Below are 12,861 nucleotides of genomic sequence, written 5' to 3'. Positions count from 1 at the left end.
TACAATTTTCTAGCTAAGGTATTATTCACATCTTGAAAATGCTCACGAATATACTGTGGTTGCCCAAAAATATTGCAAATTAAATTATATATACCTACATATATACAACATATACTATTTCATATTATACAGGACACAAATGTGTTCTTTGTCTGTGTGTATGTCCAAGGAAGTATCCAGATGAGAAATTTACATATCTCAGATAGAACTCAAACAGCAGTGGTGTGAGCAGTCAGCTCCAACTATGAAAATGGAAAGTTGGTATAGAGAAGGAACCCCCTTTAGAATTACTCGCTATTGGTATGTACAGATATTTGGGTGTTTTCTATGTTTTATACCCATAAATATGACATTAGATCCTATTACTAGTACCTTCCTATATAAAGAGACATAGTCCTTAATTCCAACTGTGTACTAATATTTTCACTAGGAAAAAGAAAACTGCCAGCTGGTGGTCGTGCACACCTTTAATCCTAGCGCTTGGGAGGCAGAGGTAGGCGGATCTCTGTGAGTTCGAGGTCAGCCTGGTCTACAGAATGAGCTCCAGGACAGGCACCAAAACTACACAGAGAGACTATGTCTAAAAAAAAACCAAAACCAAAACAAACAAAAAAACAAAACAAAACAAAACAAAAAACAACAAAAAAGAAAACCATCAACTTCTTCTGGAAGCCAGAGTTAAAAAATAGGAGTTTATAAGGTCTTTCTTGATAGGATTCCATTTGCTTAAGAATTAAGGAAATCAATATTTCTCTTTTCATTTATGAATTTTTTATGATAATTTTATATGTATGCATATACATACATGTAGATACATATATGTATATATATATATGTGTGTGTTCATTCTGTTTACTGTCTGTCCTATTCCCTCATAAATCAAAAAGTTTCTCACCAACAAGTGGTTCTTTAGTTTAATTACATTTAAAGACAAGCTCCTCATGAAATACCTTCAGGATTTTAATGCCATTTTGGAACTTCTGTGGTATCCGTCCTCAGAGAATGACTTGTTATTGGATCCTAATTCTGTTCAGTTTGTCAAAAACATTGTTAGATTGGTACAGTCCATATTGTGTAAAACAATCTAATAAATCACAACTGTTACATATCATAAGTATTCATATTATATACTAAGTCATAGTTTCATATATATAAAATATGTTAAAATTGAGATTTGTAACATACATAATATATAATGTATATCACAATGAGTCTTAAGCCCATCAGGATTTTGATCAAGAATAACCATCAAAGCTCTATGAGATTTTAATCACAGTAACGATGATGCATGTGTACAGGTATGGAAAGTCATACTGACAGAAGTTTGCCTTGAGGCCCTAATGTGCACAGAGGGAAGACAGCTCATCTACAACCAGCAATATGCTTGGCAGAGCATCTAGGAGACCCAGGCAGGAACTAGCTGGGTCTAATGCTGAGAACACAACTCTTAACAACCTAAGGGGGAATGGTAATCAATGACAAATCCACTGAGTGCTTCCTCTCTGATGTCCTTGAGATGTCCTATGTTCCCCTGGGGCAGCATTGCTTGATTCAGCCTCCCACTGATGTGTCTCACTGTAAGACAGTCTCTCATTTTTTTTCTTACTATCATTGTCTTCCTTTCTCCTTTCAGGAAAACTGTAAATCATATGCTGCACTTTTTTTTTTTTTTTGGTTTTTCGAGACAGGGTTTCTCTGTGTAGCTTTGCGCTTTTCCTGGGACTCACTTGGTAGCCCAGGCTGGCCTCGAACTCACAGAGAGCCGCCTGGCTCTGCCTCCCGAGTGCTGGGATTAAAGGCGTGTGCCACCACCGCCCGGCTGCTGCACTTCTTAATAAACTTGTTCGGCATAGTTTTGTAAAACCACTTGCTCCCAAACTTTAACTTCCTTTTGCTCCTGTCTCCCTATCATCTGAACACTTGGACCTTTTTCAAGACTGTGACACAGAAGAATGACTTGCTTGTCCAGTCCACATAGGAACATACAGGAAAATTCACATATACACAGAAACAAATATGCACAAGAAATAATTAAGTTCATCTCATCATTTTTAAACTTCTATGTGTAACTGTCAAATCTATATACATAGTGGGTTTTATTCTGATTTTTTTATGTTTTAAAAACTCCATACTTATATAAAATGAAATATGAACATATATATATATATATATATATATATATATATATACACTTCTCCCACATTTTTTCACTCCCATCCTCTTTATATCATCTTCCTTAACATTGCCCCCATCATCCTTTCTGATCACTCAATAAGTCTAATTATTACTTCCAAAACAAGCATGAATGGAGGATCATCCACTCAGTATGGAAAACCTAGCAGTGACTACAAACTCCAAATAGAATTTCTCTTTCCCTAGCAGCTGTCAACTGCCAATAACATATCAGTGAGGGGTTGTTCCTGAAGAGCTTCTGCCACACATATGCATAGAATTATTTTAGAAATATCTGTTTTTACTTTTTGTGTATATTTAAGAGTGTACAATATGTATGTATACTGTGTATATTGAAGAGGGGCAGTATGTCTGTATATTGTGTACATGCAATTCCAGTGGAAGCCAAGAGAGGGCAGTAGATTTCCTAGAACTAGATTTACAGAGATTTGGAAACTGAAAATGGTAATTGAGTCCTCTGCAAGAGCATCAGTTGCTCTTAGGCAAATATACATCTTTCCAGCCCTATACATAGTTATTTAACGTAATCTATTGTTCCTATATTCACTGATCAGTTCAAATTTATTGAATATAACGAATATTTATATTCAATATTAATATTAAAATATTTATATATTCAGTGTATAGAATAAGACACAATTTCTCTATATATGTCTAGTCTATATTGTTTCCTGCATTATACATCTAAGTAGTGATTATATATTAAATCTATATTAGTTACACATATTTTTAAATTAATTTATTTTTGTTTTTGTTTGTTTTGCTTAATATAAGTCTGTGTTCCTGGTGTCCACATAAGCCAGAAAGGGTATCAGATTCATCTGGAACTGGAGTTACAGAGGACTGTGAGCCACAATGTGGTTGCTGGTGATTAAACCATGATCTTTTAGGAGAGCAGTCAGTTTTCTTAAGCACTGAGTCACATCTCCAGTACATATATTAGTTAATTTTCTATACCTGTGACAAATATACTTAAAAGAACAACTTGATAGACTTATTTTCATTTACGCTTTCAGGGGAGTTGATTCAAGTTTCATTGACATACCATACTTTTGGGGAATATTAGAATAGTAGGAGTGTGTGATGGAGGAGTTTCCTCTGCTCTTTATAGAGAGTAGATTCTAAGAAGAAGCACTGGGCATCAGATAAAATATCCAAGGTCACTCATGTATTGTCCTGTTCCAACTATGAGGCAGATGCATCTTCTATATATTCTAATACTTTTGTCCATCAGTGGACCAAACATTCAAAATATGAGCCTATAAGTGATGTTTAATTTTCTAACAGTGGTAGGATGTGGCATGCTAGTTGTTTTAATTGCATTTATACATAAATATCTAAGTAGTACCCCTTACACTGTATTATGGTAATTATAATGGCTAATTTTCACTTTTAAGTGTGATCAGTTTTAGGATTACAAGTGGTGAGAGCACACATACATTTATGTAACAATAATGACTGAAAAAAAATTCCATGAATTAAAAACAAAGTGAGAAGGGGTATTAGAGAAGATTTGGATGAAATAACTGGAAAGTCAAGTGATGTAATTATATTAAAATATCAAAAATATTTAGGAAACTTTATTTTTCCCACAAAATTGAATAAATGTAATGGCTTGTAAGTGACAGAGGCCTTAGGTTGCCATAAAAATCAGGACTCTCTAAAGAAGAGAATATATAGATTACTTTAACTTACTCTTTCTCCTAGAGATACCATGATGCCTAACACTACACAGGCCTAACTTCTGAGAATCCATAAGTCCATTTATCTTCACACCTTGCACATTTATCTTTATTCACTTGATTCATTATATATTTATTATCTAGTAATTATTATTTATATTTCCTTTCACTTCTGACTATTTTTCTGGTCAAAGGTATCTGTTATCCCTAGGCCTAGGGAAGCACTGCTTCTAGAGGGATTATAAACCTCCTACAGACACCAATATCTACAAATATATAAGGATATCCAAGCCACTCTGATGTAATCTTGGATGTTCTCTGCTCTCACTCTCTTTGGCTAATTGCCTTGATACCCTGTTGTGACTTTATGATGGTGTTTCAGTTGGAATACCAACAATGTTTTACCTTTTTCTGCACAAGTTTTATTTTTATATTATCCACATTTCTCCCACCCAGATTTTCCAATTTTGTGGGTAGTGGTGCTTGAAGAACGACCTGATGATTCTCTGGATTTCCTCATTGTCTGTTATGTCTCCCATTTCATTTCTGATTTTGTCAATATGGATGCTCTTTCTCTCTGCCTTTGGTTAGTCTGGGTAAGGACTTGTCTATCTTGTTGATTTTTTCAAAGTTCTACCTCTTTGTTTTATCGATTCTTTGTATTGTTCTCTTTGTTTCTATTTTATTGATTTCAACCCTCAATTTGATTATTTCCTGTTGTTGAGTCCTCCTAGGTGATTTTGCTTCTTTTTCTTCTAGAGCTTTCAGGTGTGCTGTTAAGTCACAAGTGTAAGATTTCTCCATCTTCTTTATGTGTGTATGTAGTGCTATGAATTTTGCTCTTAGCACTGCTTTCATGGTGTCCCATAATTTAGGGTATGTTATACTTTCATTTTCATTTAATTCTAGGAAATCTTTAATTTCTTTATTTCTTCCTTGACTAATAGGTAATTCAATTGGGCATTATTCAGTTTCCATGAGATTGTAGGCTTTCTTTAAATTTTGTTGTTGTTGAAATCTAACTTTAAGCCATGGTGGTCAGATAAAACACAGGAGCTTATTCCAAATTTTTTGTATCTGTTGAGATTTGCTTTGAAACTGAGCATATGGTCAGTTTTAGAGAAGGTTCAATGGGTTATGGAGAAGAAGGTATATTCTTTTGTGTTAGGGTGGAATGTTCTGTAGGTAACTATTAAGTCCATTTGAGTTATAACTTCTGTTAGGTCCCTTATTTTTCTGTTAAGTTTCAGTCTGGCAGATCTATCCAGTAGTGAGAGTGGGATGTTGAAATCTCCCACTACTAGTGTGTGGGATTTGATGTGTGATTTTGACTTTAGTAATGTTTCTTTTAGGTAAGTGTGTGTCCTTGTATTTGGGGCATAAATGTTCAGAATTGAGACTTCATCTTAGTGGATTTTCCCTGTGATAAGTGTATAAAGTTTTTCCAGATCACTTTTGATTGATTTTAGTTTGAAGTCTGCTTTATTAGATATTAGGATAGCTACAGCAGCTTGCTTCTTAAATCCATTTGATTGGAAAGGCTTTTACCAGCCCTTTACTCTGGGGTAGTATCTGTCTTTAAAGCTGAGGTATGTTTCTTGTATGCAGCAGAAGGATGGATCTTTTTTTGTATTCATTCTGTCAGCCTGTGTCTTTTTTATAGGCAAATTGAGACCATTGATATTAATGGATATTAATGACCAGTGACTATTATTTCCTGTTATTTTTTTGTTGGTAGGGTTGTGTGTTTCTCTTCTTTGGTTTATGTTGGTGTGGGATTATCTATTTCCTGTGTTTTCATGGGTGTATCCTTACGTTGGATTTTTCCTTCTAGTGCTTTCTGTAGGGCAGGATTTGAGGATAGGTATTGTTTAAATCTGGTTTCATTGTGGGATATTTTGTTTACTCCTTCTATGTCTATTGAGAGTTTTGTTGGATATAAAAGTCTGGGTTGGCATCCATGGTCTCTTAGTGTCTGCATAATATTTGTCCAGGACCTTCAAGCTTTCAGAAACTCCATTGAGAAATCAGGTGTTATTCTGATGGGTTTGCCTTTATATGTTACTTGAACATTTTCTTTTGAAGCTTTTAATATTTTTTCATTATTCTGTATGTTTAGTGGTTTGATTATAATTTGGCAAGGGATATTTTTTTGTGCATCCTGTCTATTTGGTGTTCTATAGGCTTCCTGTACCTTCATGAGCATTTCCTTCTTTAAGTTGGGAAAGTTTTCTTCTATGATTTAGTTGAATATATTTTCTGTGCTTTAGAGTTGGTATTCTGCCCTTTCTTCTATCCCTATAAATCTTAGGTTTGATCTTTTCATGGTGGCCCAAATTTCCTGAACATTTTGTGCGATGACTTTTTTTTGGCTTTAGTGTTTTCTTTGACTGATGAATCTATTTCCTCTATTGTATATTCAGTGCCAGAGATTTTTACTTCCATCTCCTGCACTCTGTTGGTTATGCTCACATCTGTAGTTCCTGTTTGTTTACTCAGATTTTCCATTTCTAGCCTAGCCTCAGTTTGTGTCTTCTTTATTGCCTATATTTCATTTTTCAAATCTTGGACTGTTTCATTCATCTTTTTAATTGCTTTCTCTTAGCTTTCTGTAAGGAAGTTATTGATTTCTTCCAATTTTTTGGTTTTTTTTCTTTGAATTCTTTAAGGATAGTTTTTGTATCCTCTTCAAAGGCCACTGTCCTCATCTTAAGTTCATTTTTAAGGTCTATTTCTTCTGCTTCTTCTGCTTTGGGATGTTGAGGTCTTGGTAATGTAGCACCATTTGGTTCTGATAGTGCCATATTGGTCTTTATGTTATTGATTCTATTTTTGCACTGGCATCTACCCATCTCTTCCTCCACTCCATGCAAGTGCTGTCTGTGTCTGAGGGAGCCTCTTTTGGTCCAATTGATACTCTTGGTGTAATGGGAGCCCTGGGTCTAATCCGGGCTATTGGTCCAATCAGTGCTGACAAGTTCGGTGTCTCAGGGTGCAAATCTTAGTTCAGTGGACTCTGTCTCAAGGCGTAGTTATTCCCAGTTGGTGCAGGTCATGACCTGTTTTCTGTTCCTAATTGGTGAAGAGTGGGCTGCAGTTTTCATTGGTGCCATAGGGAATAGTTTTCTTGGTGAGGGGTGAAGCAAGAGGCAGCTGGACAGTCCCTGCGGCTCCAGTGGCTTGGGGAGGGGCACAGGATGTGCCTCTGGGAACTATAGGCTGGGGACCTGGTCTGCCCCGTCCAGAGATAGGGTCTTACCTGTTTCCTATAATAATCCAGAATATATTGACAGTAGCCCGAGAACAGGTAAAAGAATAGCAAAACACAGAAAAAAATTCTGGTTACAAGTAAAATCTATAGTTTTTCCTACATGAGAAGTTAAATTTGACTACTTTGTCATTAAATTACTTCTCTCCTCTTCATTCAACTACTTCTATCTCCCATCTTTCTTTCATCTCTCCTATCATCTTCTGTTGTCTCTACTCCTGTATTCCTCTTATCCTCTCCCCTCATCTCTTCTTTGCTCTAATTCTCCTTGTATTGCTCTTGCTACCCAGGACCAAGTACTTGGATTCAAAGATTCCTCTTCAGGGAAAGAAGGCTGAAGTTCACTAATGAACCCTCAAAATTTTATCTATGGTTGGTTTCCTGCTTTAACTCATTCTGCCAGCAACCAAGTTCACAGAACTTCTGCATTCAAATGTTGCTCCTCATTCCAAAACATCAAACTTTTTTTGTATTTATCAAAACAGAATATAATGGAGGTTGCCAGAATACATTGATGACTGCAAGCTAGTAAGGTATATGAGATTAAAATTTAACATGAATTTGTTATACATAAAAATATAGTCTTCACTCACTTCTAGGGAAGAGTTACTCAAGTAGCCTGATGTTTCAAAGTATGAGGTAGTACCTTGGTTTTCATGGACTTGAAAGGCACACAGTGCCCCAGGAGCCATGGACTCTACCCTGAAAATCTTATGGTGCATTCCTCTCATGGAAGCTAAACCAGGAAAACTCAAGAATTCTCCAAAGAAGACAAAAGTTGTTGTCAGAGCAGCAGAATGAGAAAAAGACAGTAAAACCCATGGTGACTAGAATATTGCCAGGAGACGGAGTAGGGAAACATCATTTTATTTTTTTTATCTTTGATCGTATTCATGTACGTGAAACAGTGTCAAAGTAGGGCTTTACATACAAGATTATATTTCACTGAATGCATGTTCCTCTTACTCTTCAGCTGTCCTCTTCTTATTTCTTTAATGCTGCATTATATATTATATATATCATATATATGCAACCATAATTTTATCTATCCATATAACATCTGTGAACAATAAACAGGAAAAGAATATGTGTGTTTCTTTCTTTTTATTTCTTTTCTTTCCATTCCCTTTTATTTCTTTCACTCCTTAGTTTTTTGAGTCTATATCTCTCTACATTTCTCCTGCTGTAGTGGAACTCAATACATAGGCCATGCTGGCCTTGAACTCACAGATCTGCCAGCCTTGTCTCCTGAATGCTTGGGTTGAATGTATTGGCCACTATACCAATCCTGTAATTGGTTTGTCCCTGAAAGGCTTTATTAATTTAATGCAATTCTCTCATTTTATCCATTTTCTTACAAGCGCAACATAGCTTTGCCCTAGTTAATGGTTGAAATAGGCAAGTGGACCAAGTAATAAACTGCTTCCTTTGTTCATAAAAAGGGAGTAGTATAACTGTGAACCTGCATCAGGGAAGCTTCTTTTGGCACACTATTGTGATTAACACACAGGCCCACAAACTCTCTAATGTACTGAGAATAAGAGGCTCTAGACTGGCCAGGTGGTGGTGACACATGCCTTTAGTACCTGCACTTGTGGGGTAAAATCAGGCACATCTCTGTGAATTTGAGGACTGCCTGGTCTACAGAACAAACTCCAGGACAGTCTTTAAAGATACACAGAGAAATCCTGTCTCAAAAAAACAAGTAAATAAGTAACTCTGGACATGTCATCTTTAAGTGAGATATCCATATGATACCTTTTCTTTTAAATACTCAGGGATCATTTTGGAAGAAAATACAGAAAATGTATAAGAACCAGAGGAGGCAGAAGATTTCAAGGAAACAAGGTTTGTCAAGACTAAACAGGGCACTTGCACATGTGAATTTACTAGTTAGAACAGTGTGCACAAAACCTGCACAAAATCAAGCTAGATAAAATTCAACAATAGTAAATGAGGTGAGTTGGTCACAGTCATAGCTGAAGAGCTACTGTCCACAGTTGACTTCTGGAAGAGGATGTGTCAGATTTCTTAGAGAAATCAGCAGTTAAGAGGCTAAAAATATTTCATAAGTGTCCCTACATTCCTACATACTAGCATTACTAAGTAGACTCAGTGTTTCAATTTTGTTTGTTTGTATTTTGGGGGACATATGAAATTAAGAAAGTATAGTGGTAGGAGAATATAAAAAAGAAATTGGAAAGGAGGTAATGTGAGTGCACATGTCTATAACTCATATGTGTCTATAAACTCTCAATTGTAATTTTAAGTAATAAATATTATAAATATTTTTTAAAAGAACTAAGTTGATTTATGCTGAATATGTCAGTGAAACCTGAAATCCAATGAGACAGAGAAACTTCTCTAACTTATTTATCAAAATGACCTAAGCATTTCTGACAAATTCACAGGATGCCAGGTCATCCTTTAGGGATCATAAAACTCAATGCCTCCAAAAATTGTCTCTGTGGAGATATTAACAGGAAACTCTAAAAAGTCTTTGTTAATTGGTGTCTAAAAATGTTTCATAAATGTTTTTGTCTCCCAAGGCCAAAACTGTCAATGCTACTGCCAATGTAATGCAAATTACCATTCTGATGGGAGATGAGGTCATAGACCTCTACCTCAGGCTTGAGATGACTCTCTTACAGCATTGCTATTTAAGAGTAAGGATCTGCCCAATGAACCCATCATCCTGCAGAAGTGTGAAGACAGGTGAGTACTTTGTATTTTAGTTGGAGCAGAGATCCAGCAAGGGAGAGAGAACTGAGTAAGTACTCATATCTGGTAATGGGAATTTTAGGTAGAAAATGATCCATGGAACAGTGATAAAGCTGAAGAGTAATTCCATAACTAAGAAGTAAGTGTTAAAGACAGAAGTTTTCCTAACCTTGCATCAGTCCCTATTGGTTCTTATTATAAATGCCCCACTGAAGGTGACTGTGGGTACACCAGAATAATGCAGGCCATGTGCAAATGTGGGGAAGGACTATTGATATCAGTCAATGTGATAATGGATCTTATTCTCATGATGGGTTGAGTATTTTTTAGTATTATTATTATTATAGATGAACTTATCATGGTTTCATGGACAGAGTGTAAATTAAAATTGACATATAAGAAACATACGTCCCTGAGAAGATGCAGGATGTAAATTTGTTCATGTAGTAAAATATGTTCTTATGTGACACTACATTTATCATCTGGTTATAGAGACAATAACTGAATCTTTATTGAATGATCATTGGTTAGATGACTGGTTTGAAACTCTCACTCTCTTGAACTTGGAAAGATAACACAGAATGAAAGGTATGGAATAAATACGGGGTAATGGCAACCAGGAACAAATGTGTTCTGAGTTATCACCTAGATCAGTATTTCTCTAATGTGAATCAGAATCTGATACCATTCTTCCCTCAATATTTATTGTTCTTACTACTGCAACACAGAGACTGTACTAGCAGTGCAGACCTCTACTACTCACCTGCATTTTTATCCACACTAGTGCTATATCTGACTGGACAATATTTAAGGTTTCACGTTATTATGATTATGCTTTATTGTCTCTCATGCATCACCTCTATTTGACTGCATCATAAATTTAATTGTAATATATAATTCATAGTAAGAATTTTCAAATAAGCCAGTAGTGGTGGTGCATACATTTAATCTCAGAACTTGTGAAGCATCAGTAGCTACATCACTGTGAGTTTTAGGCCAATATTATCTCCATATGGTGTAGATGTAACCAACCTTCTTATTAAATAAGAAACACAGAACCAATGCAAAGAAGAAAGCCAAGAGGTCAGAGCTAAGAGCTAAAACCTTACCCTTCTGCCTGTGGTGGTCCTAACTCTCCGAACCAGAGCTACCCCTGTATTAAAGTCTTTATATAGAGTTCCTGTTCTGCCTTCTCATTGATTGTAAACCCAACCACATGATGGCCTTGTCACAGCAGGTTTTCCATGATTGGTACTGGGATTAAAGGCATGTGTATCCAATAATGGCTGTATCCCTGAACACACAGAGACTTACCTAGCTCTGCCTACCAAGTGCTGGGATTACAAGCGGACACCACCACTGCCCTACTTTCCTATGGCTTGCTAATCGCTCTGACCCCGGGCAACTTTATTTATTAACATACAAATAACATTTTAATACAAATAAAATATCACCATAATATGGAGTTTCAGGGCAGCTAGTGCTAATAACAATACCTTAACTTGAAACAACAAAAACAAAAAGCAAATATATGCAGAATATTAAATGAATTGTTTTAGTAACATAATTTTATTCTCATGCCATATTTGTTATTCATGTTAGTATTTCTTATTGTGTTTTGTATAGAGCAAATGTTAGTAATTCTTCTGTAATTACCACTATAGCCTTTATGTCTGAAGTAGTAATCATGCATATTTCTGGTGTGTTCATGAATATCAGGTCTAACTTATACTTGTGAAATTAAATTGGGAGATGGGATATTTTTCTATCACATCAAACCACACATAGAACTCTGTATTGCATTAAAATCTCTAAAGCCTTGGTTTTTTAAAGCATGATTTTCACAATAAAACATCACTTGGAACCCAGTAGATATAGCTAAAACCAATAGTGTAAGCTTTCCAAGATTCTACATGTCTATAGAATTCTATCATGTGTACATTGATTAATTGATCCTGGCATGTTAATGAGGACATGTGGATGTGCTCCCACAAGCTAGATGCTCCCAAGACTATCACTGGATTACAAACTCCAAATTTCTTCAGTGACAAAAATAAATTAATTTAGATTGTTATGGCTTGAATAGGTATGGCCCCCATCAATTCAAGCATTTGAATGCTTGGACTACAGGAAGTGGCACTATTAGGAGGTATGGCATTTTTGGAGGAAGTTTGGAACTGTGGAGGTGGGCTTTGATGTATCCTATACTCCAGCTACACTGCTGATGGCTGCTGGTACCAATGGCTTCATCAGATGTACAGCAGATGACAAATCAAGTTCAGATTTCCACCCAGCAGATGTTTAACTCTCTGATGGAGGAACTCTTCTTCAAGCAAGACTTATGGAACCATAAACTCTGAAAACTGATTGCTTCTGTCTGTAATTTCGCATGTGCAAAAATAGTTGTAGAGTCTCCTCATTGCTTACTGTGCATTTTCATGTAATATGTGCCTGTAATCTCATGATTACATCTCAATCTTGTGAGAATTTATTCTATAGATTGTCTAAAGAGGAATTCTCATCAAATAGTAAAGTTTTGATGAATATAAAATATACTAAGATACGCTTCATAAGCAGAGCTCTTGTTCCATGAGGACTGTAAGACACTTAGGCCCTGTTTTTTTGTTTGTCTCATTGACTAAGACTAATGTAGGAGAAAGTCATTGTCTCCCCAGTCATAGAGTGCTACATACAATTAGCTGACCTAAAACCACAGAGCATATTCAAAGGAGACTAGATGCCCCTGAAAATGAATTCATAAGATAAACCTTCACAGAAAATACACAAGGACAAGTTCCAAAATTCCTAACTGTAGAACCAAGGTCAGGCAAAAGCAACTTTGGTGCCAGTTCCCCGCTTGCTAAAAGTATGGTGAATAAAGATTTAAATCCCTGCATAAATTCCTCAGCAGCTAGATTCCATGGTTTCTCCTTCTCCTCATATATAAGTACTTTTTATATGGTCTTCTGTTAGATGGGTATACAGGTATGTAGAACA

This window comes from Peromyscus eremicus, chromosome 1 (assembly GCF_949786415.1).
Source record: "Peromyscus eremicus chromosome 1, PerEre_H2_v1, whole genome shotgun sequence".
Lineage (NCBI taxonomy): Eukaryota > Metazoa > Chordata > Mammalia > Rodentia > Cricetidae > Peromyscus > Peromyscus eremicus.
This window is presented reverse-complemented; position numbering follows the sequence as displayed.